The following is a 21,480-nucleotide window of genomic DNA, read 5'->3' as shown; positions in this document are numbered from 1 at the left end:
TGGGGCAGGACAGCCGGGGAGAGCCCAGGAGGCAGTGGGGGGGGAGGCCTGTAGTTAAGGGGGAAGGTGAGGCGGTCTAGGAACGTATGGGAGTTTCCTTTTTTGATTCCTGTGTACGCAGCCCATTGGTCAGTTAGGGCCTGTGGGTGTCTTGAGGTGGGTCGCCTAAAGGGCCTGTTGTATCCAGTCTGGTGGTCACTGTGGCCTTTCTACCTCACTCAGGTCTCCATTGCTCAAGCCTCTTGCCTAAAAGCTGCGTCTACAGGGAAGGTGATTTAAACCCAGGACTGCAGCACCAGGTCCTGTGCGATGACAAATGCTTTGGATTCAGAGGCAACCCTGTGATTTTAGGTGTCCGTGTCATGTTTGGATGACTCATGTTGGCATCACCTTGAAGCCTAGTTGGTGCTTTACCATCTGGAGCTCCTGAAAATACATGATGTAACCGGAGAACATTAGGTGAGAGATGAATCACAGTCACGAAAGGCCTGCAAAATGGCATATTCCCTGAGTATTATTCCACTGCGGCTAGACTGCGGTGAGCAGTCAAAAGCCTTGCAACTCAGCAGAGGGCTTGCTTACTCAAAGAGATTGATAGCATCAGCCACCCCGCCCCACCCTCCCAGTTTGTTAGAAATTCAGAATTTCAGGCCCCAGGCAGGCTAAATCAGAATCTGCACTTTAACAGGACCGTTGGTGATTCAGGGGTAAGTTAGAGTTGCAGAGGTTCTGATCTAAGCCCTAGATTCTAGGACCTCCTGTTACTGTATTTGATTTCCACAATTATCCAGACGACCCAGGACACCTTTCTCCCTCTTCCTTCCACCCATTTCTCTTCTGTTCTCTTTCTCTCTTCCCCCTCCTTAGTCTCTTTCTCTCTCTCTCTTCCTCCCTGCCTCCCTCTCTCCTTTTTCTCCTCTCTCCCCCTCTAGAACATATGCTAGGGAAATAGAGACCTTCAACTCAATGCATTTTTTTTTTTAAAGATTTTATTTATTTATTTGACAGAGAGATAGACAGCCAGCAAGAGAGGGAACACAGGCAGGGGAAGGAGAGGAAGAAGCAGGCTCCCAGCTGAGCAGGGAGCCCGATGCAGGGCTCAATCCCAGGACCCTGGGATCATGACCTGAGCCAAAGGCAGACGCTTAACAACTGAGCCACCCAGGCGCCCCTCAACTCATGCATTTTTATGAGTATTTGAGAAGTCAAATCCACCTCCATGCAGCATAAATCTGTAAAGGAGCTGAAAGTGGGACATGGAAAGGCTGTGGTGATCATTCTCGCGGCTGAGTTGGAGCTGAGTTGGAGCTGAGTGAGGACGTGGGAAGGTGTGAGCGTTGCCTCCCTCCTCTGCTAGCCTGTGGTCAGTCGCTGAGATCCTAGCACTCACCGAAGTTACCCAGCAGGAAGCCTCAGGACTCTNATCCAACTTTTACCAAAAAAAAAAAAAAAAATTTAAGAGAGCTCATCAAACCCATGTTTTCACAATATCCCTGGTGGGTTGTAAATATTACTGTCACTGTTTACTAGCTGTGAAAATAGCCTAAGAAGTTCAGGGATTTATCAAAGTTCTTGGCGAATGTGTTGTGGGGAAAGGTAAGTGACGTTGGAGCCAAAGATACCGGATATAGTCTTGATGTTCGTTATTTACCTTCTATGTAAATATTTTCCCCACTTACGGTTTGCTTTCGTGAGTCATTAGGTAAAAGCAACCCCGCAGGGGCGGGGTGTGGATAATCAGCTGGCCTCTGCGGGTGGGGGGTGTGGGACTACAAGATCGAGTGGAGGAGACCCGCGGTGCAGCCCTTAAAGAATTCACCCAAAGCATAACAAAGGAGATAAGATAGAAGTTTATTCAGCCCATTGGTCAGTTAGGGCCTGTGGGTGTCTTGAGGTGGGTCGCCTAAAGGGCCTGTTGTATCCAGTCTGGTGGTCACTGTGGCCTTTCTACCTCACTCAGGTCTCCATTGCTCAAGCCTCTTGCCTAAAAGCTGCGTCTACAGGGAAGGTGATTTAAACCCAGGACTGCAGCACCAGGTCCTGTGCGATGACAAATGCTTTGGATTCAGAGGCAACTCTGTGATTTTAGGTGTCCGTGTCATGTTTGGATGACTCATGTTGGCATCACCTTGAAGCCTAGTTGGTGCTTTACCATCTGGAGCTCCTGAAAATACATGATGTAACCGGAGAACATTAGGTGAGAGATGAATCACAGTCACGAAAGGCCTGCAAAATGGCATATTCCCTGAGTATTATTCCACTGCGGCTAGACTGCGGTGAGCAGTCAAAAGCCTTGCAACTCAGCAGAGGGCTTGCTTACTCAAAGAGATTGATAGCATCAGCCACCCCGCCCCACCCTCCCAGTTTGTTAGAAATTCAGAATTTCAGGCCCCAGGCAGGCTAAATCAGAATCTGCACTTTAACAGGACCGTTGGTGATTCAGGGGTAAGTTAGAGTTGCAGAGGTGCTGATCTAAGCCCTAGATTCTAGGACCTCCTGTTACTGTATTTGATTTCCACAATTATCCAGACGACCCAGGACACCTTTCTCCCTCTTCCTTCCACCCATTTCTCTTCTGTTCTCTTTCTCTCTTCCCCCTCCTTAGTCTCTTTCTCTCTCTCTCTTCCTCCCTGCCTCCCTCTCTCCTTTTTCTCCTCTCTCCCCCTCTAGAACATATGCTAGGGAAATAGAGACCTTCAACTCAATGCATTTTTTTTTTTAAAGATTTTATTTATTTATTTGACAGAGAGATAGACAGCCAGCAAGAGAGGGAACACAGGCAGGGGAAGGAGAGGAAGAAGCAGGCTCCCAGCTGAGCAGGGAGCCCGATGCAGGGCTCAATCCCAGGACCCTGGGATCATGACCTGAGCCAAAGGCAGACGCTTAACAACTGAGCCACCCAGGCGCCCCTCAACTCATGCATTTTTATGAGTATTTGAGAAGTCAAATCCACCTCCATGCAGCATAAATCTGTAAAGGAGCTGAAAGTGGGACATGGAAAGGCTGTGGTGATCATTCTCGCGGCTGAGTTGGAGCTGAGTTGGAGCTGAGTGAGGACGTGGGAAGGTGTGAGCGTTGCCTCCCTCCTCTGCTAGCCTGTGGTCAGTCGCTGAGATCCTAGCACTCACCGAAGTTACCCAGCAGGAAGCCTCAGGACTCTGCCCCTTGCTTTCTTTTGTTTCTATTTTATTTTGAACTAATTTCAAACTTAAAGAAAATTACAAAAATAATGCAACGGACTTCTGTACGTCCTTTATCCGGATGCACTTTAAGTGAGCTCTACCCTCACCCTCAACATGGGGCTTGAACTCACAACCCCGAGATTAAGAGTCACGTGTTCTACAAACTGAGCTGGCTAGGTGCCCCTAGTTTCACCATTTTTAACATTTTACAATATTTGCTACGCTCTCTCTCTTCCTCTTTGTGCGCGCGCACACAAATCACTACCTCAGGAGGCCATATCTATTATACCTCTTACCCCCATGCCCCCCCCTTTTTTATGTAGGGTCGGCGAGGATCGTACCATATTTTCTCAAAGTTGTGATTTGAGTTTTATGATTCTGGAGATTATTTATACTGATTGCTTAGCAAGAAAAAAGAAATTCAAAGTTTGCAATATTAAAAAGCTTGCCTTGTCCATGAATTCCACTCTTAGAGTTAATTAGGGTTTTATTTAGTTTTTCCTCTATGCCTGCTTAAATATTCCATCATCTTTGAGAACAAATAGCCACATTTAAGCTATCTTTCCAATCATTTTTTAGGTGCAATTTTTTTTTTTTTGAAATGTCTTTAGGGAGAACTGACGAGGGCTAACCACCTTTTGGGTTTGAGTATGTGTGATTTTCTTTCCAGCTTTATTGAGGTAACTAACATACACCCTTGTGTACATTTAAGATGTACAACTTGTTGATTTGATACCCTTCTATATTGCAGAATGATCGTCTCCATAGCATTAGCCATAACACCTCCATCCTATTATGTAAGTGCCGTTTCTGTGGTAAGATCTACTCTCTTAGCCACTTTCAAGTACACAATACAGTATTGTTCGCTTTAATCACCCTGCTGTACATTAGGTCCCCATGTACATTAGATCTTATAACCGGAAGTTTGATCCCTTTGAAAAATACCTCCCCATTTCCCACATCCCCCAGCCCCTGGTAACTACCACTCTATTCTGTTTCTCTACTAATACGTTAGTGTATATTTCCTAAAACCAAGAATATTCTCTTATGAAATCTCAGAAATTTAACATTGACAAAATACTATAACCTAATCTACGGTCCATATTCCAGTTTTATCAGTTGTCCCCAAATGTCTTGTATAGGATTTTTTTTCTGAAACAGGATCCAGCCCAGGAGCCCATGGTATATTGGATGGTCGTGTCTCTGTAATTTCCTTTAATTTGGAACATTTCCTCAGCTTTTCTTTGTCTGCCAAAGACAAAGAAAGATGAGGTGACATCCTGGAACGGTATAGACCAATCATGACTTTTTCATTGTTAGGTTCAGATGACCTATTTTAGGCTTGAATACTCCACAGGCTATTATGTCCTTCTGCCTGTGTTTTTTTTCTAAACCACAGTTAGTGAGTTTTAGCAAGCTCATGCAAGAAATGTTTTCACAGGATTGAGACCAAGGACTCGGTATAAAAATTTCAGATTCTCCATCCTAATATTCCTTCCCCTGTAGGCTAAAATATTTTCCATACCCTGGTTGGAACAGCCAAAAAGTTCTGTGCAGTAGTGGCAATAGTCTGCCCTTTAGGTACCAGTGTGGACTTGGGAAATTCAGAAAACGTAGGGGGGCCACACTCTCAACAGACATGGCTCAGCAGAGGTCATGGCCCGGCACTGGCCTCTTAGGTGGTGTCTTGGGGAAGGGAGTATGAAATTTCATCAGAAAGGGTAGGCCCTGGTATTAGTTAATATTCTTTGGGCTGCTAATAACAAAAAGACTGATTCTCCTTATCTTGTAAGAAAGCAAATATATTCGAACTATACTACTTGGAATATACTAGAGCCACACTACTCAAAAGTGTGGTCACTGGACCAGTAGCATCAGCAACACCCGGGAGCTTGTCGGAACTGCAGAATCTTGGGGTGCCTAGCTGGCTCAGTCGGAGGAGCATGTGACTCTTGATCTCGGGGTTGTGAGTTCGAGCCCCACATTGAAAAAAAAGATTAAAACTTAGAAAAACTTAGGAAAAAAAAGATTGAATTAAAGAACCGCAGAACCTCAAGCCCCACCTTGGAACGGTTAAATGGCAGTCTGCAGTTTAATAAGATACCCAAGTGATCACCTGCTTGTTAAAGTGAGCAGCACTGNCCAGCCCATTGGTCAGTTAGGGCCTGTGGGTGTCTTGAGGTGGGTCGCCTAAAGGGCCTGTTGTATCCAGTCTGGTGGTCACTGTGGCCTTTCTACCTCACTCAGGTCTCCATTGCTCAAGCCTCTTGCCTAAAAGCTGCGTCTACAGGGAAGGTGATTTAAACCCAGGACTGCAGCACCAGGTCCTGTGCGATGACAAATGCTTTGGATTCAGAGGCAACTCTGTGATTTTAGGTGTCCGTGTCATGTTTGGATGACTCATGTTGGCATCACCTTGAAGCCTAGTTGGTGCTTTACCATCTGGAGCTCCTGAAAATACATGATGTAACCGGAGAACATTAGGTGAGAGATGAATCACAGTCACGAAAGGCCTGCAAAATGGCATATTCCCTGAGTATTATTCCACTGCGGCTAGACTGCGGTGAGCAGTCAAAAGCCTTGCAACTCAGCAGAGGGCTTGCTTACTCAAAGAGATTGATAGCATCAGCCACCCCGCCCCACCCTCCCAGTTTGTTAGAAATTCAGAATTTCAGGCCCCAGGCAGGCTAAATCAGAATCTGCACTTTAACAGGACCGTTGGTGATTCAGGGGTAAGTTAGAGTTGCAGAGGTTCTGATCTAAGCCCTAGATTCTAGGACCTCCTGTTACTGTATTTGATTTCCACAATTATCCAGACGACCCAGGACACCTTTCTCCCTCTTCCTTCCACCCATTTCTCTTCTGTTCTCTTTCTCTCTTCCCCCTCCTTAGTCTCTTTCTCTCTCTCTCTTCCTCCCTGCCTCCCTCTCTCCTTTTTCTCCTCTCTCCCCCTCTAGAACATATGCTAGGGAAATAGAGACCTTCAACTCAATGCATTTTTTTTTTTAAAGATTTTATTTATTTATTTGACAGAGAGATAGACAGCCAGCAAGAGAGGGAACACAGGCAGGGGAAGGAGAGGAAGAAGCAGGCTCCCAGCTGAGCAGGGAGCCCGATGCAGGGCTCAATCCCAGGACCCTGGGATCATGACCTGAGCCAAAGGCAGACGCTTAACAACTGAGCCACCCAGGCGCCCCTCAACTCATGCATTTTTATGAGTATTTGAGAAGTCAAATCCACCTCCATGCAGCATAAATCTGTAAAGGAGCTGAAAGTGGGACATGGAAAGGCTGTGGTGATCATTCTCGCGGCTGAGTTGGAGCTGAGTTGGAGCTGAGTGAGGACGTGGGAAGGTGTGAGCGTTGCCTCCCTCCTCTGCTAGCCTGTGGTCAGTCGCTGAGATCCTAGCACTCACCGAAGTTACCCAGCAGGAAGCCTCAGGACTCTGCCCCTTGCTTTCTTTTGTTTCTATTTTATTTTGAACTAATTTCAAACTTAAAGAAAATTACAAAAATAATGCAACGGACTTCTGTACGTCCTTTATCCGGATGCACTTTAAGTGAGCTCTACCCTCACCCTCAACATGGGGCTTGAACTCACAACCCCGAGATTAAGAGTCACGTGTTCTACAAACTGAGCTGGCTAGGTGCCCCTAGTTTCACCATTTTTAACATTTTACAATATTTGCTACGCTCTCTCTCTTCCTCTTTGTGCGCGCGCACACAAATCACTACCTCAGGAGGCCATATCTATTATACCTCTTACCCCCATGCCCCCCCCTTTTTTATGTAGGGTCGGCGAGGATCGTACCATATTTTCTCAAAGTTGTGATTTGAGTTTTATGATTCTGGAGATTATTTATACTGATTGCTTAGCAAGAAAAAAGAAATTCAAAGTTTGCAATATTAAAAAGCTTGCCTTGTCCATGAATTCCACTCTTAGAGTTAATTAGGGTTTTATTTAGTTTTTCCTCTATGCCTGCTTAAATATTCCATCATCTTTGAGAACAAATAGCCACATTTAAGCTATCTTTCCAATCATTTTTTAGGTGCAATTTTTTTTTTTTTGAAATGTCTTTAGGGAGAACTGACGAGGGCTAACCACCTTTTGGGTTTGAGTATGTGTGATTTTCTTTCCAGCTTTATTGAGGTAACTAACATACACCCTTGTGTACATTTAAGATGTACAACTTGTTGATTTGATACCCTTCTATATTGCAGAATGATCGTCTCCATAGCATTAGCCATAACACCTCCATCCTATTATGTAAGTGCCGTTTCTGTGGTAAGATCTACTCTCTTAGCCACTTTCAAGTACACAATACAGTATTGTTCGCTTTAATCACCCTGCTGTACATTAGGTCCCCATGTACATTAGATCTTATAACCGGAAGTTTGATCCCTTTGAAAAATACCTCCCCATTTCCCACATCCCCCAGCCCCTGGTAACTACCACTCTATTCTGTTTCTCTACTAATACGTTAGTGTATATTTCCTAAAACCAAGAATATTCTCTTATGAAATCTCAGAAATTTAACATTGACAAAATACTATAACCTAATCTACGGTCCATATTCCAGTTTTATCAGTTGTCCCCAAATGTCTTGTATAGGATTTTTTTTCTGAAACAGGATCCAGCCCAGGAGCCCATGGTATATTGGATGGTCGTGTCTCTGTAATTTCCTTTAATTTGGAACATTTCCTCAGCTTTTCTTTGTCTGCCAAAGACAAAGAAAGATGAGGTGACATCCTGGAACGGTATAGACCAATCATGACTTTTTCATTGTTAGGTTCAGATGACCTATTTTAGGCTTGAATACTCCACAGGCTATTATGTCCTTCTGCCTGTGTTTTTTTTCTAAACCACAGTTAGTGAGTTTTAGCAAGCTCATGCAAGAAATGTTTTCACAGGATTGAGACCAAGGACTCGGTATAAAAATTTCAGATTCTCCATCCTAATATTCCTTCCCCTGTAGGCTAAAATATTTTCCATACCCTGGTTGGAACAGCCAAAAAGTTCTGTGCAGTAGTGGCAATAGTCTGCCCTTTAGGTACCAGTGTGGACTTGGGAAATTCAGAAAACGTAGGGGGGCCACACTCTCAACAGACATGGCTCAGCAGAGGTCATGGCCCGGCACTGGCCTCTTAGGTGGTGTCTTGGGGAAGGGAGTATGAAATTTCATCAGAAAGGGTAGGCCCTGGTATTAGTTAATATTCTTTGGGCTGCTAATAACAAAAAGACTGATTCTCCTTATCTTGTAAGAAAGCAAATATATTCGAACTATACTACTTGGAATATACTAGAGCCACACTACTCAAAAGTGTGGTCACTGGACCAGTAGCATCAGCAACACCCGGGAGCTTGTCGGAACTGCAGAATCTTGGGGTGCCTAGCTGGCTCAGTCGGAGGAGCATGTGACTCTTGATCTCGGGGTTGTGAGTTCGAGCCCCACATTGAAAAAAAAGATTAAAACTTAGAAAAACTTAGGAAAAAAAAGATTGAATTAAAGAACCGCAGAACCTCAAGCCCCACCTTGGAACGGTTAAATGGCAGTCTGCAGTTTAATAAGATACCCAAGTGATCACCTGCTTGTTAAAGTGAGCAGCACTGATGTGGGGTGAGGCAGGAGACTCAAGGAGCTGGCAATAGCTGCAAACCAAGCCTTAGGATGCAAGAACCCGGCAACTCTGGAGCTGTAGGAACTGTGGGAGCACACGACGCCTCCTATTAGAGCCCACCGTTGAGAAGACTTACCGCAAAGTCACAGAGATGAGAAGTGCAGCGTGGGGAATACAGTCAATGATACTGTAATACTGTTGTACGGTGACAGATGGCGACTACACTCCTTATGGTGAGAGGTAGTTCTATATACTAACTCATTATGTTGCACCCCTGAAACTAATGTAACACTGTAGGTCAACGATATTTCAATAATATTTTTTTTTAAGATTTTATTTATTTATTCAACAGAGATAGAGACAGCCAGCGAGAGAGGGAACACAAGCAGGGGGAGGGAGAGGAAGAAGCAGGCTCCCAGCAGAGGAGCCTGATGTGGGGCTCGATCCCAAAACGCCAGGATCACGCCCTGAGCCGAAGGCAGACGCTTAACTGCTGTGCCACCCAGGCGCCCCTCAATAATAATTTTTTAAAGATTTTTTTGGATTCATCTGAGAGAGAGAGAGAGAGAGGGAGAGAGAGCACACAAGCTGGGGGAGGGTCAGAAGGAGAAGGAAAAGCAGACTCCCTGCTGATGTGGGGCTCCATCCCAGGACCCCGGGATCATGACCTGAGCTGAAGGCAGATGCTTAACTGACTGAGCCACCCAAGTGCCCCAATACTTTTCTTTTTAATAGAAAGAAAGAAAGAAAGAAAGAAAGAAAGAAAGAAAGAAAGAAAGAAAGAAAGAAAAGATTCAGCACAAGTACTCCCCAACTCTAGTCTCTGAATTCAAAATTCCCAGATCCCAGTGAAGTGGTTTCTATCGGTGCCCCAACCATGGCCCTCAGATCACCTGTGCACCATTCTCTTATGTGTTTATGGCTTCCCACACCTTCTCTTGGTCCAGAGCTGCTCTCTGACCACTTTCTCAAGCAAGGCAAGCCAGCAGGTATGCGAGGCTCATGCCCGCAGGAGTAGCCCTCGTAGAATAAGATAGACTTGGTGGATATGTGCCTCAGCCCTCACCTCCAGCAGGGTAGCATGCATCCCAGGAGGACTGAGCCCCGGTTGCCCGCAGTGGTCACTCCGTCTCGTGTAATGCACTGGAGTCATGTTGTACTGGCTCACAAAAGCCATTTGTTAATTTTTCAGAAACTGCACAAGCTCAAAGCCATTATTAAAATAAATTATATTAAAGATAAGGGGCACCTGGGTGTCTCAGTCAGTTAAGTGTCCGACTTCAGCTCAGATCAGGATCTCAGAGTCCTGGGATGGAGTCCCTGCCTCAGCTCCTGGCTCAGTAGGGAGTCTGCCTCTCCCTCTGCCTCTACCCCTCCCCTCACTCATGCTCTCTGTCTCTCTCTCAGGTGAATAAATAAAATCTTAAAAATATAAATAATTTTTAAAGATTAAAAAAAACAAAAACAAAGGTAATACATACTCAAACTCACTTCCTAATTGCTCTTAAGGCTATTTACACCTATTATATTTGCACGATGGAAATGTTGTACAGTGGTGTACAATTGTGCATTTCATCGCAGCTCACATTCAATGATGTTATGGTGGTAGCTGAAAAATGGCCATGGTGGGAGTACTGATACCATGGAAATTGGCAAATCCTGCAAATTAGATTTTTTTTCCTGGAGAGTGAATTATTAAACATTTATCATCTCTCCATGGACTTACACATTCGTTACCAGCTGTTCTCTGTTCCTTGTCCCCTTCTTCACTCCTTCATAATACTTTCTGAGATCCCCATGCAAATAAGTTACTTGCTCACATATCTTTGTCTTTGGGTTTGCTTTTGGAGAAATGCAAACTAGAATGACAGGAGAGAAAAATCTGATTTTTCCAAGCCGAAACAGCTGCTCACTTCTGGATCAATTAGCGACAGCCCGGGAGTTGGGCCTCTTAGCACAAAGCTGCCCCCACGTATCTACCCTTTGAGAGTGCAGTTTCCAAGCAATGAGGAATTGCTGTGAGCCCCATGGTCGCTGCAAGGGAAGCCTGGCAGAACTCTCAGCCTGCTGAAAATTGATTTGTAAGGAGGTGATGGGGGAAAAAAGCTGATATGGAATTAATTAGGGAAAGGAATTGAATCTCCTACTCAGAAGAGCTAGTGGGTGTCATGTGTGTGAAATTCATGGGTTTCAGCATAGGTCAGTGGCTATCAGACTTCCAGAAATTTTAATCCAACAGAGTCAATTTTTTAAAAATTCTGGATCTAGACATAGGATTGACAACTTTTATTATTGCCAAATAGAACATATAAAACCTATAAAATATATATAAAAGCATATAAAATATCTGCCATGTACTAGCCATGTGAACTTCACCTCGCTACGTCTCAACTTCCACAGTACTAAATGGTAGTAACAATCTACAGGTGTTATAAGAAAAAAAACCATTATAAAACAAAACAAACTACTGTCATTTCTATTTTAATGGCTATTTTAACCTTTAAAAAGTAGAATAAATAGTATTTATTACGGGATATCTTTTTATGCGATAAATTTGGCTTCGTGGAGAATTTATGGCATTTCCTTTGTATTTCTCATTTCTCTTCTGGCTAGTGAACGTGTCTCCAAGGAATCATGACTCGTCCACACTGACTTTGGGGAAATCACTCTTCCAGGTGGAGGTCTAATGGTTTTACAGTACACAAAGAGACAGTTTCTGAAGTGAACAAAAATAAAGAGAGAAATGAATGTTTTCGTGGAAAGGATGTGGTAGAGATCACACCATCCATCTTTCAGAGATTCTTTCTGCTTCCTTCTGTACATCCATTCTGCCCGTTGCTTCCTCTTCCTGCGGCCTTCCCCTGTTGACTCATCTTGGACTTGCCCTGATTATTTACAACCTCCTGGCCTAAATACATAGCACTTACTGAGGACTTCCTTCTCAGTGTCTGTTATGGGATGAACTATGTCCCACAAAAGGACAAGTTCAAGTCCAACGCCTATCTCTGTGAATGTGACCTTACTTGGAAATAAGGGTCTTTGTAGATACAATCAAGTTAGGATGAGGTCATTAAGGTTGGCATGAATCCAATATGACTGGTGTCCTTAGAAAAAGAGAAGAAGAAACATGGAGACAGAAACACACACAGAGGGAAGATGACGTGAAGAACGACACACAGGGAGAATGCTATGTGAGGGTGGAGGCAGAGACTGGACGGAGCGATCCATCTACAGGTCAAGGAATGTTGAGGATTGCTGGCAAGACCAGAAGCTAAGAGAAAGACATGGAACAGATTTTCCTAGTGCCTTCAGAGACAGCATGGTTTTCCTGGCACCTTGATTTTGCTCTTCTGGCTTTCAGAACTGTGACAATAAGTTTCTGGTGTTTTTAGCCACTGACATTGTGGTACTTTGTTACAGAAGTCTTAGGAAACTATCACAGTATCCCAGCTAAAGTTGCTGAGAGAAGCTGCTCGGGGGGTCTAACCCTGGTCCAATCAGAGGCCAGCTTTACTTCCCGGCCTGAGTAACTCTCTGAGTGGGGCAGTTTGACCTACATGTCTAATATAGGAAGGCTGGCAGTCTAGGATCCGTTTGGAGAAAGGCCAGTGAGTGTGGCCAGCGGCTTGAAGATACAGGCAAGGAAGCAGGACTCTTACTCTCTGTCTTCATTGGCTTGCAACTTGGCTTTCAAGAAGGGAAAATGAACCCCAAAGTTTCTCATTTCTGCAGGCCTCAATGAGAAACTCTCAATCTTTTATCATGGAGGAAAGGGAAGCTTTCCAGTGTTGAATACCAATCACTAAAATAATGTTGACCAATACTGCCTTATTTTGATAAAATATCTTAATTTCTCCATGCCACGCATTCTTGCAAGATATGGTTCCACGGGAGAAGAAACGTGATCTGATTAATGAATTTGCTTATTTCAAGGCATAAGTATGCCAAACAAAATGGGCTATTCATAAAAATATTAATCTGGGCCCTTTATGGCAGCAAGAAGCAGGATAGAGATTCAAAAGGGAAAAAAAAAAAAAAAAGCCCACATCAACACCCAAAGATATTGTATGTGGTGTATTGTTTCTCTAATCAGATTGAAACAGCTGAAATGGGAAAAATCTTTTTATGGGGCTTTTTTTGCCATTCTTGAAATTCCTTCACATTGCACTGGGAAAATAGACCTCATGACATGCAGAGCCAAGTGATGAATCATTCTCCCTAAATAAATAAATAAATAAAACCTGAATTTGAGCCAAACCAGTAAATCCATTATCTTTCAACCTAGGAGTTGTGGTGTGCTGGTAAATATCCAACAACCGACCCTCCAGAGGGAAAGGCTCTGATCTGCAGTGCTTGCTGGTTTCTGACTCCCATCCTGGCTCATTTCAAGCCACCAGTCTAAAGACAGTTAACTTGAAGTTGGGAAGAGGCGTGCACAACCCCCTCACGAGCTAGCTCCTGCCTGCTATTGCTTCGGAGTTTATTTTAATAGTTACACTGGACATCTGTAGAGAAATTTTAAAAAGATGCTTTCTTTAGACTGGGTGTTTCACGTAAGAACTCCTTCACAGTCGACATTCTTTTTTTAATCTTTACTCTTGATGAGGTCGAAGCAATCGTAAGTTTCCAGGCCGTAAAATTGAGTGCCTAAGAGAATGAGGCGTTTGTATAAAGCCAGGTAGCAGAGCTGACGTCAGCAAGTTATTTCAACTCAATGGCCTTTGTTTCCTTTGCTGCAAAGTGGGTTAATAAAAGTATCCTAAGATGGTTGGGAGGATTTAATAAAATAATGCATGTAAAATTCTTAGCACATTGTCTGGTATGCAGCTTTTCCCTATTTCAAATGCAATAAATATTCATCATAGAACATTAGAGTGTACCAATAGGCAAAAAAGAAGAAAATTTAAAATATTAACTGCTAACAGTGTTGGTGCAAAATGCTCGTTCTGGCTGAATATGACTTGGGAAGGGCAGGCTGAGCATATGAAATACTTTATCTGCGATGAAGTATTTGAGCGATTGTTGAGTACAATTCTGTTGGATCGTGATGGGAGCTTAGGTTGCATACCCATGTATGCAAATGACTTTTTAAAAGGAATTAGAGCAGGAATAATAATGTCATTGTCACTCGAGTGTGCTATGGTGTTTTCTCTCTGGAGAGGGAGTCCTAAGAAAGGAGGTGCAGCCAAGGCTGAGGGTCGGATCGCCCATGGGGACACACATGGTGGCTGTAAATTATATCCCCCACGAATGTTGCAAGAGCGATGGGGAGAGAACTGAGTCAGACAAATTCATAGTTAGGGAAAGCTAATGTGTTTCTTCCAAGCCCAGTCATTGGTAAGGGTTCCCAATGCTGTGGCCCATGTTGCAAAGGACAGCAGGGCCCCTCCTCTGAGGGGTAGAGCAGGGCTGTGTGTGCGTCCTGCTTACGTACCATGGACAGAGGAGGGGGAGCTGTGGTTTGCGTGCCAAGTACATGCTATTTTTGGTAGATGGCATTTCTCCACCTGATTTGACTAAGGATTTTCAGTGGAAACAAGAAGCGATACTTTTCCTTTGTTCCCCCAATTTTACATTCTCTTGTTTTATTTTTGTTTCCTTTGTTACCATTATTCAGTATTTAGAAGATGGGCTTGTAGTTTAGAGCGCTTGTATATGAAAAATCTTTCCTATCGTTCTCAGGCACAATCAAAAAATTAACACTTATTCACATCAAATCTTTGAAAAACTGAGAAAAATGCAAAAAAAGCCACAATATCACATAGCCCCACTACCTTTCGGAGCATTTCTTCAGCCTTTTAAAAAGTACTATAGCAGGGGCGCCTGGGTGGCACAGCGGTTAAGCGTCTGCCTTCGGCTCAGGGCGTGATCCCGGCGTTATGGGATCAAGCCCCACATCAGGCTCCTCCACTATGAGCCTGCTTCTTCCTCTCCCACTCCCCCTGCTTGTGTTCCCTCTCTCGCTGGCTGTCTCTATCTCTGTCAAATAAATAAATCTTTAAAAAAAAAAAAAGTACTATAGCAACATCCATCGCTATAAATACATACATATATCAACATATACTTTTTTTAAAAGTGGGATCATATTATGCACTCTACCATTTGCTTTTTTTTTTTTTTTAACTTAAGAATAGGCTGTGAACATCTTTCCAAGTGTGTACGTGAGGAGTAATCACATTCTTTCAGTGGCTGTGTATTTCACGTGTAAATAAATGAGCATCACCAACGTATCCATCGCCACACTTCCCCTTGAAGGGTGTTTACCTTGCTTTCCTTTTTACTTTTGTTTTTGTTTCTGGTTTTTTGGGGGAAGGGGGCTGTTTTAGGCAATTTCAAGCTACGCTACATGAATATTCTCGGTATATTTTTACGTGCCTATATTAGTATTTCTGTAAATATACATTTTTAGAAGCACAACTTGTGGGTTGAAAACTATGCATACTTAAATTTTTCATAGCTGTGATCCAAATATTCTCCCCAAAAGTGTTATCAATGAATTCAATAAGGATTAACATTCCAGAGCCTTCATTTCCTCACATCCTTCCAACAGTGGGTGCTACAAATCCTTATCATGGACACAGATTACGTTTCTGCGATTGCCTCCTTATTAAGGATTCCTGCAAACTGAAGCGGTTACAGGTCATAGAACTAGAGATGGGGTGTAAGTGATTGCTCCATGGGCTGGCTGCTAGGAGAAGTCTTTGGACCCAGAGTCAAAGGGGACTATCCTGGGGCCTGGGACGAAGAGAGTCGCCTTTGCCCTCAAACCTCAAAGACCAAAGCACTACACGAGGTATAAGCCTGTGGTGGCAATAGAGCGGCACAAAGATGGCAGATCCCTTCATTTTGGCTCAGGGCATCTCTCGTCCTGGAAACAGGATGGGGAGCTAATTTGTACCGGAAACAGGATAGAGATTAGTTTAGTGCTCAGCGCTGTGCCAAATTTAAATAGTCCCGTGAGATTCAAGATTTGTGATTCTGAAATCCCTTTAAACTCTACTAAAGATTAGATGATCCTTTAAGTGGCTGAGTCTAATTACAAGATAGGGTGGGTTTTAAAAGGCAATCCTTTATTTCCTCAGGCAACAGAATTCATCAAGACCTTCTTAGAAGCATTGTTCTTGGCCCTGGGACTTCAAAATAGAAATAAGATAAGGTTTGTGACTTCAAGGAGTTTACAGTCTTGTTGGGGAGGGCAGAGGAGATTAAAAACCAGAAACCAATAGCTTCCATAGAGTTCAATCCGGGTGTGAGGGACATTTGCTGTTGCAAATTTACCCACAGAAAGTTTTGTCACACCCACAAAGGAAGAACTCGGAAGTAAGGAGGAGGGTGTTTACAAGGAAATGCTTCCAGGAAGAGTGGCAGATCACTTGATTGAAGCTAATTTTACATTGGTTCAAGTGGGTGGGGTGGTGGGTGGCCAGTGAAGAAGGGTCTTCTAAGAGATCTTCTCAAACTTGGTGTTCATATGAATCCTCAGAGTTCTTGTTAAAATGCAGGTTTTGAATCAGCAGGTCTGGGGTAAGGCCCTAGATTCAGCGTTTCTTTCTTTTCTTTTCTTTTAAGATTTTATTTATTTGACAGAGAGAGAGACAGCCAGCGAGAGAGGGAACACAAGCAGGGGGAGTGGGAGATGAAGAAGCAGGCTCCCAGCAGAGGAGCCTGATGTGGGGCTCGATCCCAGGACTCTGGGATCACGCCCTGAGCCGAAGGCAGATGCTTAACAACCGAGCCACCCAGGCACCCCAAGATTCAGCATTTCTAACAAGCTCCCAGGAATGTCGGTGCTGCTGGCCCAAGAACCATACCTTGAATCTTGAATGCCGAAGTTCTAGATTGAGGAGGCCTTGAATCCTTTAGAATGACTGGGAAGGAAAGGAGTGGCTTGGGTCAGAAATAAAGCTTGAAAGGTAAGTGAGAGCTAAATAAAAAATAACTATCTAATGGTAGAGAGCCATTGGGATACTAAAAAGAGGAAGGATAAATTGGGGGAGATGGTGGAATCTAATTCAGAGAAGCAGACTATGGAGAATAAATCTCCCACCCTCTCCCTTTTTCCTTAGTCGTTTTCTTCTAAGAATTCTTCTTCCTCTCCTTGTCCTCTCTTTCCTCCTCCTTTCCTTCCTCTTCCCCTTCCTCCCCTTCCTCCTCCTCCTCATCTTGCATTTAGGCCATATAACTGGAGAATTACTTGAAGCAAGCAAAGGGGAAGACTTCTAAAACTATAGATTCATAACAATAACATTTATAACACAAAGTTGGCCTATAGAACACAGACAACATATGCCAACAATATATACATAGAGGTGAATAGATATCCTGGAGGAAAACTTGGTTTGGCTGAGTTTGGCACACAGTGAAATCAGCACTATTTCGAGGACAAAAAGAGATTTTTGGCTATTACAGGATTCTTGGGTCTCTGAATTCCTTAAAATTTCCAAATAAGTTTTTATCTACAAAACAATGGGGGGTTGTTTGCATTACACAAAGGGTGCCTGCTTTGGCCATAATTTTATGATTTGAATGGTGAATTGGTGACTTGGCTGTGGCTTCTCTGGATTGTGATCTGATACCTAAGGAAATAACCACTGATTTTAATGACAAGTATTCTCAGGCGTGGAGGCCATTTTCCTATAGAACTTTTCTGTAATAAACTCCCTACTTGGAACTTCTCCCCCCAGACTCAGTAAAATAAACATCTCTAAAGCCAAACAGTTGAATTTATCAATGCTCATTTCTGTTGTCAGCTGGGTAAGAAAATCATTTGGGAAACGATTTCCATTTCTGATGGACTTTTGCTTATTCAGATTTTAAAAACCTAGCCTAGTAGTTAGTTAGATCTTCAGAAAAAAAGATGGCCTCAAAATTCTAACTGCCATCAGTTTCATAGGTCCTTGGTGTTTTCTTCCTCTTCTTTCGTAAAATATTTTGATTATTTTAATTTTTGATGGCTTCGCATTTTTTAGGTATAGTCACATTAATTGATTGCACGGTAAGGTTGACGAATCCCAAATGGTTTGGATGATTCTCACCCTCTCTCCACATCCCTTGGGTTGGGACTTACGCTTGCTTTTTTCAGAGGAAAATGCAATAAGGAACATAGCCACAGCATCCACTTATTTTCATGAAAGGAAGACAAGGTTCTCTTCAGCCTCGCTGTAGTAGGATAATCAGTTTGTTCCGTTGCCTTGGAAGCCAAACTCAGAGGCCTATCTGGGCCAGGAAGGACATGTGAAATGTATGATTAGGACAATGGATGAGTAACAGGGAGTGGTGGGGTCTATGTTGGATTAGGGTGTGTATTCAAAATTAAATTTAAAACAACAACACTGTGTGAGCCGTACATCCCTGGCTGTGGGTCAGAACGTCATCGGACTCAATGTCAGTGTTGATAGCCAGAGCAGTACCCCTGTAAGACAAGGTGCTGTGAGTGCAAGGGGAGGCCGTACAACGGAATCCATAGCAGCTAAATCCCTGCTTCTCCAGTGGGTAGACATAACATTGCTTAGTATTAAATGTTGACATCTAGCATTGACAAACTTACCACTTAACACTTTTTCCTGAAATCTTCAGAGATTTCTATAAGCACGTTTATACCTGCCGTGTGCCAAGCACTGTGCTGGGATATGAAGATCAATAATACAGGGTCCTTGGCCTTTGAGGGTTGAATTATAAGAGGGCAAAGTAGAGATATAACAGATAAAAGCAATCAAGTGTTAGTTCTCACTCTCATTTTCGTTTTGTAGGAAAAATAACAATGGTATGGTACGAGCCAACAAGTTGGGAGTACAATGAAGGCAATCAAGTGTTAGTTCTCACTCTCATTTTCGTTTTGTAGGAAAAATAACAATGGTATGGTACGAGCCAACAAGTTGGGAGTACAATGAAGAGCAATCAAGTGTTAGTTCTCACTCTCATTTTCGTTTTGTAGGAAAAATAACAATGGTATGGTACGAGCCAACAAGTTGGGAGTACAATGAAGAGCAATCAAGTGTTAGTTCTCACTCTCATTTTCGTTTTGTAGGAAAAATAACAATGGTATGGTACGAGCCAACAAGTTGGGAGTACAATGAAGAGCAATCAAGTGTTAGTTCTCACTCTCATTTTCGTTTTGTAGGAAAAATAACAATGGTATGGTACGAGCCAACAAGTTGGGAGTACAATGAAGAGCAATCAAGTGTTAGTTCTCACTCTCATTTTCGTTTTGTAGGAAAAATAACAATGGTATGGTACGAGCCAACAAGTTGGGAGTACAATGAAGAGCAATCAAGTGTTAGTTCTCACTCTCATTTTCGTTTTGTAGGAAAAATAACAATGGTATGGTACGAGCCAACAAGTTGGGAGTACAATGAAGGCAATGAATGATTGCCTCTAATCCCCCCCATCTAAATCATTCACGTAATAAATGCGCCGCTATTGCAAGAGCCTCTGTCTTCCGGACTTCAGTCCTGGCTCTCTGGCATGCTGCCAGCTGGGAGCAAGCAGCTGGGATTTCGAGGCTGCTGTGTGGTAGTGGTGCTGTTAGAGTCCTTTTGTTCAGAGTAAGGATATGCCCAGAAAACAACAGCTCATTCTGTGGACAGTCACCAATATTTTCACTGAAATGATAAAATGGTAGCCAGTCAACTGTTGAACAACTTGAGCAGTAAAGGGAATTCCCTTGGGGAATCCATTTTAATGCAGAATGGGTAAGACTGAGAGGCATTTGGAAAGACAAAAGATAATAAGTGGAAAACGCTAAAACCAAAATGGCTCAGTTCAGCATTTTCCTTTTTTTTTTTTAAAAAGATTTTATTTATTTATTCATTTATTTGACAGAGACAGCCAGCGAGAGAGGGAACACAAGCAGGGGGAGTGGGAGAGGAAGAAGCAGGCTCATAGCGGAGGAGCCTGATGTGGGGCTCGATCCCAGAACACCAGGATCACGCCCTGAGCCGAAGGCAGACGTTTAACAACTGCGCCACCCAGGCGCCCCAATTCAGCATTTTCTGATATAACTTGTACTTCTTAGTTTTACAACATCTTGATTCCTAGAGTCCATAAGACAGATGCTTTCCCGAGTTGAATTATGTTTATGTTATGTGTGGTAATTTTTCTTTAGAGACTGTTCCATGATATCCAGTTTTACCAATGTATTGGTCATTTACGGATGGCATCCTACGACTCTAAATATGAAAATTTGAGCTAACATCTATATGGGGCTGGTTAATGACCCACGATGGGGCCCACAGATGACTTATTTATAGATGAAAAGTTACTTCAGTCAAAGTCAAATCGAAGACGGGAAACATGAAAAATGGTTATTTTTACTCAAGGATTTATAGTCAAAATGTCAGAGATGGTGAGGGGTAGGATTCAGGTCTAGGTCTGGCCCCTGGATCTAAAGCTTTTCCATCAACATCATTACCGTAACCGAGCCAGCACTAGTTTGTTCCCTGGTGAGTCACAGAAACTACACCAAGTGAGTTGTTGCACAAAGAAAAAAGAACTTGATTTGCAGCAAAGAAGGAGATGACGCAGAACAGCTTCCAAAGCCATGACTCCCTGAGAATGGATGAATGGGGACCTTATGTTTAGAGTTAGGATAAATATTTAGATAGGGAAGTCTTGTCAGCGTGGATAGGGGCAGGTATAAGGTAGCGTATGTTCCTTAAAGAAACATGCCTATGCTTACATTGTATGTAAATGAGCCTGAGGCTCCTCCCTGAGCAGAGGTTTCAATTTTATAATGAGGTAAAGGTAATGGTAGGTCATTCCAGGGGTCCCTCCATGGTCCCTCTACACAGGCTAAAGTCGGGGTTTAGCTCAAAGGGTCTGGGGGCTCTGGGCCAGGGAGATCTTGGTAAAGCAGTTGCTGTCACCTGAGGGGTGGCTTCAAGTTTCATTTGCCTGAGTTAAGAGGGAAGCCGGAAAGAAGAACTTAAGGGAAAATGTAAGACTACGGTCGGTGCTTTCAGTACAAGTACGTAGGCAGGAAAGGTCAGCTCTTGGGGTCTAGCTGGCGACATTACCACTTTAAAAAAAAATTAATGTATAAAGCAGTGTTGATTTTAGACAAATGAATTAACATATTTTATTATGTAATCAAATAAGATGTTAATCTTTTGTAAAATTCAATACATATGGAGACGTTCTGGAAATAATGAGTAAATTAATCTCATTAACCATGTTTTTGAAAAATTGTAACATTCCCCAGAAGTGGCGGGAGGAAAGAATATATTATCTATATTATATTTCAATATCTCAATCAGAATGGGGAATATATGATGTAATGTAAATATGTTGCACTATTAAAGAGTTTCTTAGCAAGGTTTTGTAAAATGGCATCTCCAGGAGTACCTTCTTCCCCTGCGTGGGTCCAAGTTTCTCTGTTCTCATTATTTTTTCAATCATCAAATGCTCCTGGCTGGCTTAAGATCTTGAAGTAGTTCCTCAACTTCCAACCCAGTGATGGCAGCTTTCGAATGTGTATAATTCTTCTATAATTTCAGTAGGATTTAAGGAAGGAACATGGATTGGTTTCATCAACTTGAACTACGGACATCAGACAAATAATAGCTTGACTAAGTGGTGATCACGGGAAAATAAAGGTCTATTATAAATATTTAAAGGAAGCAAATTTGAAGGGAAGAAATCCATCACTGAACTATGACTAACAAGGAGAAATGAAACTCCAA

This window comes from Ailuropoda melanoleuca, chromosome 13 (genome assembly GCF_002007445.2).
Source record: "Ailuropoda melanoleuca isolate Jingjing chromosome 13, ASM200744v2, whole genome shotgun sequence".
NCBI classification, from domain to species: domain Eukaryota; kingdom Metazoa; phylum Chordata; class Mammalia; order Carnivora; family Ursidae; genus Ailuropoda; species Ailuropoda melanoleuca.
This window is presented reverse-complemented; position numbering follows the sequence as displayed.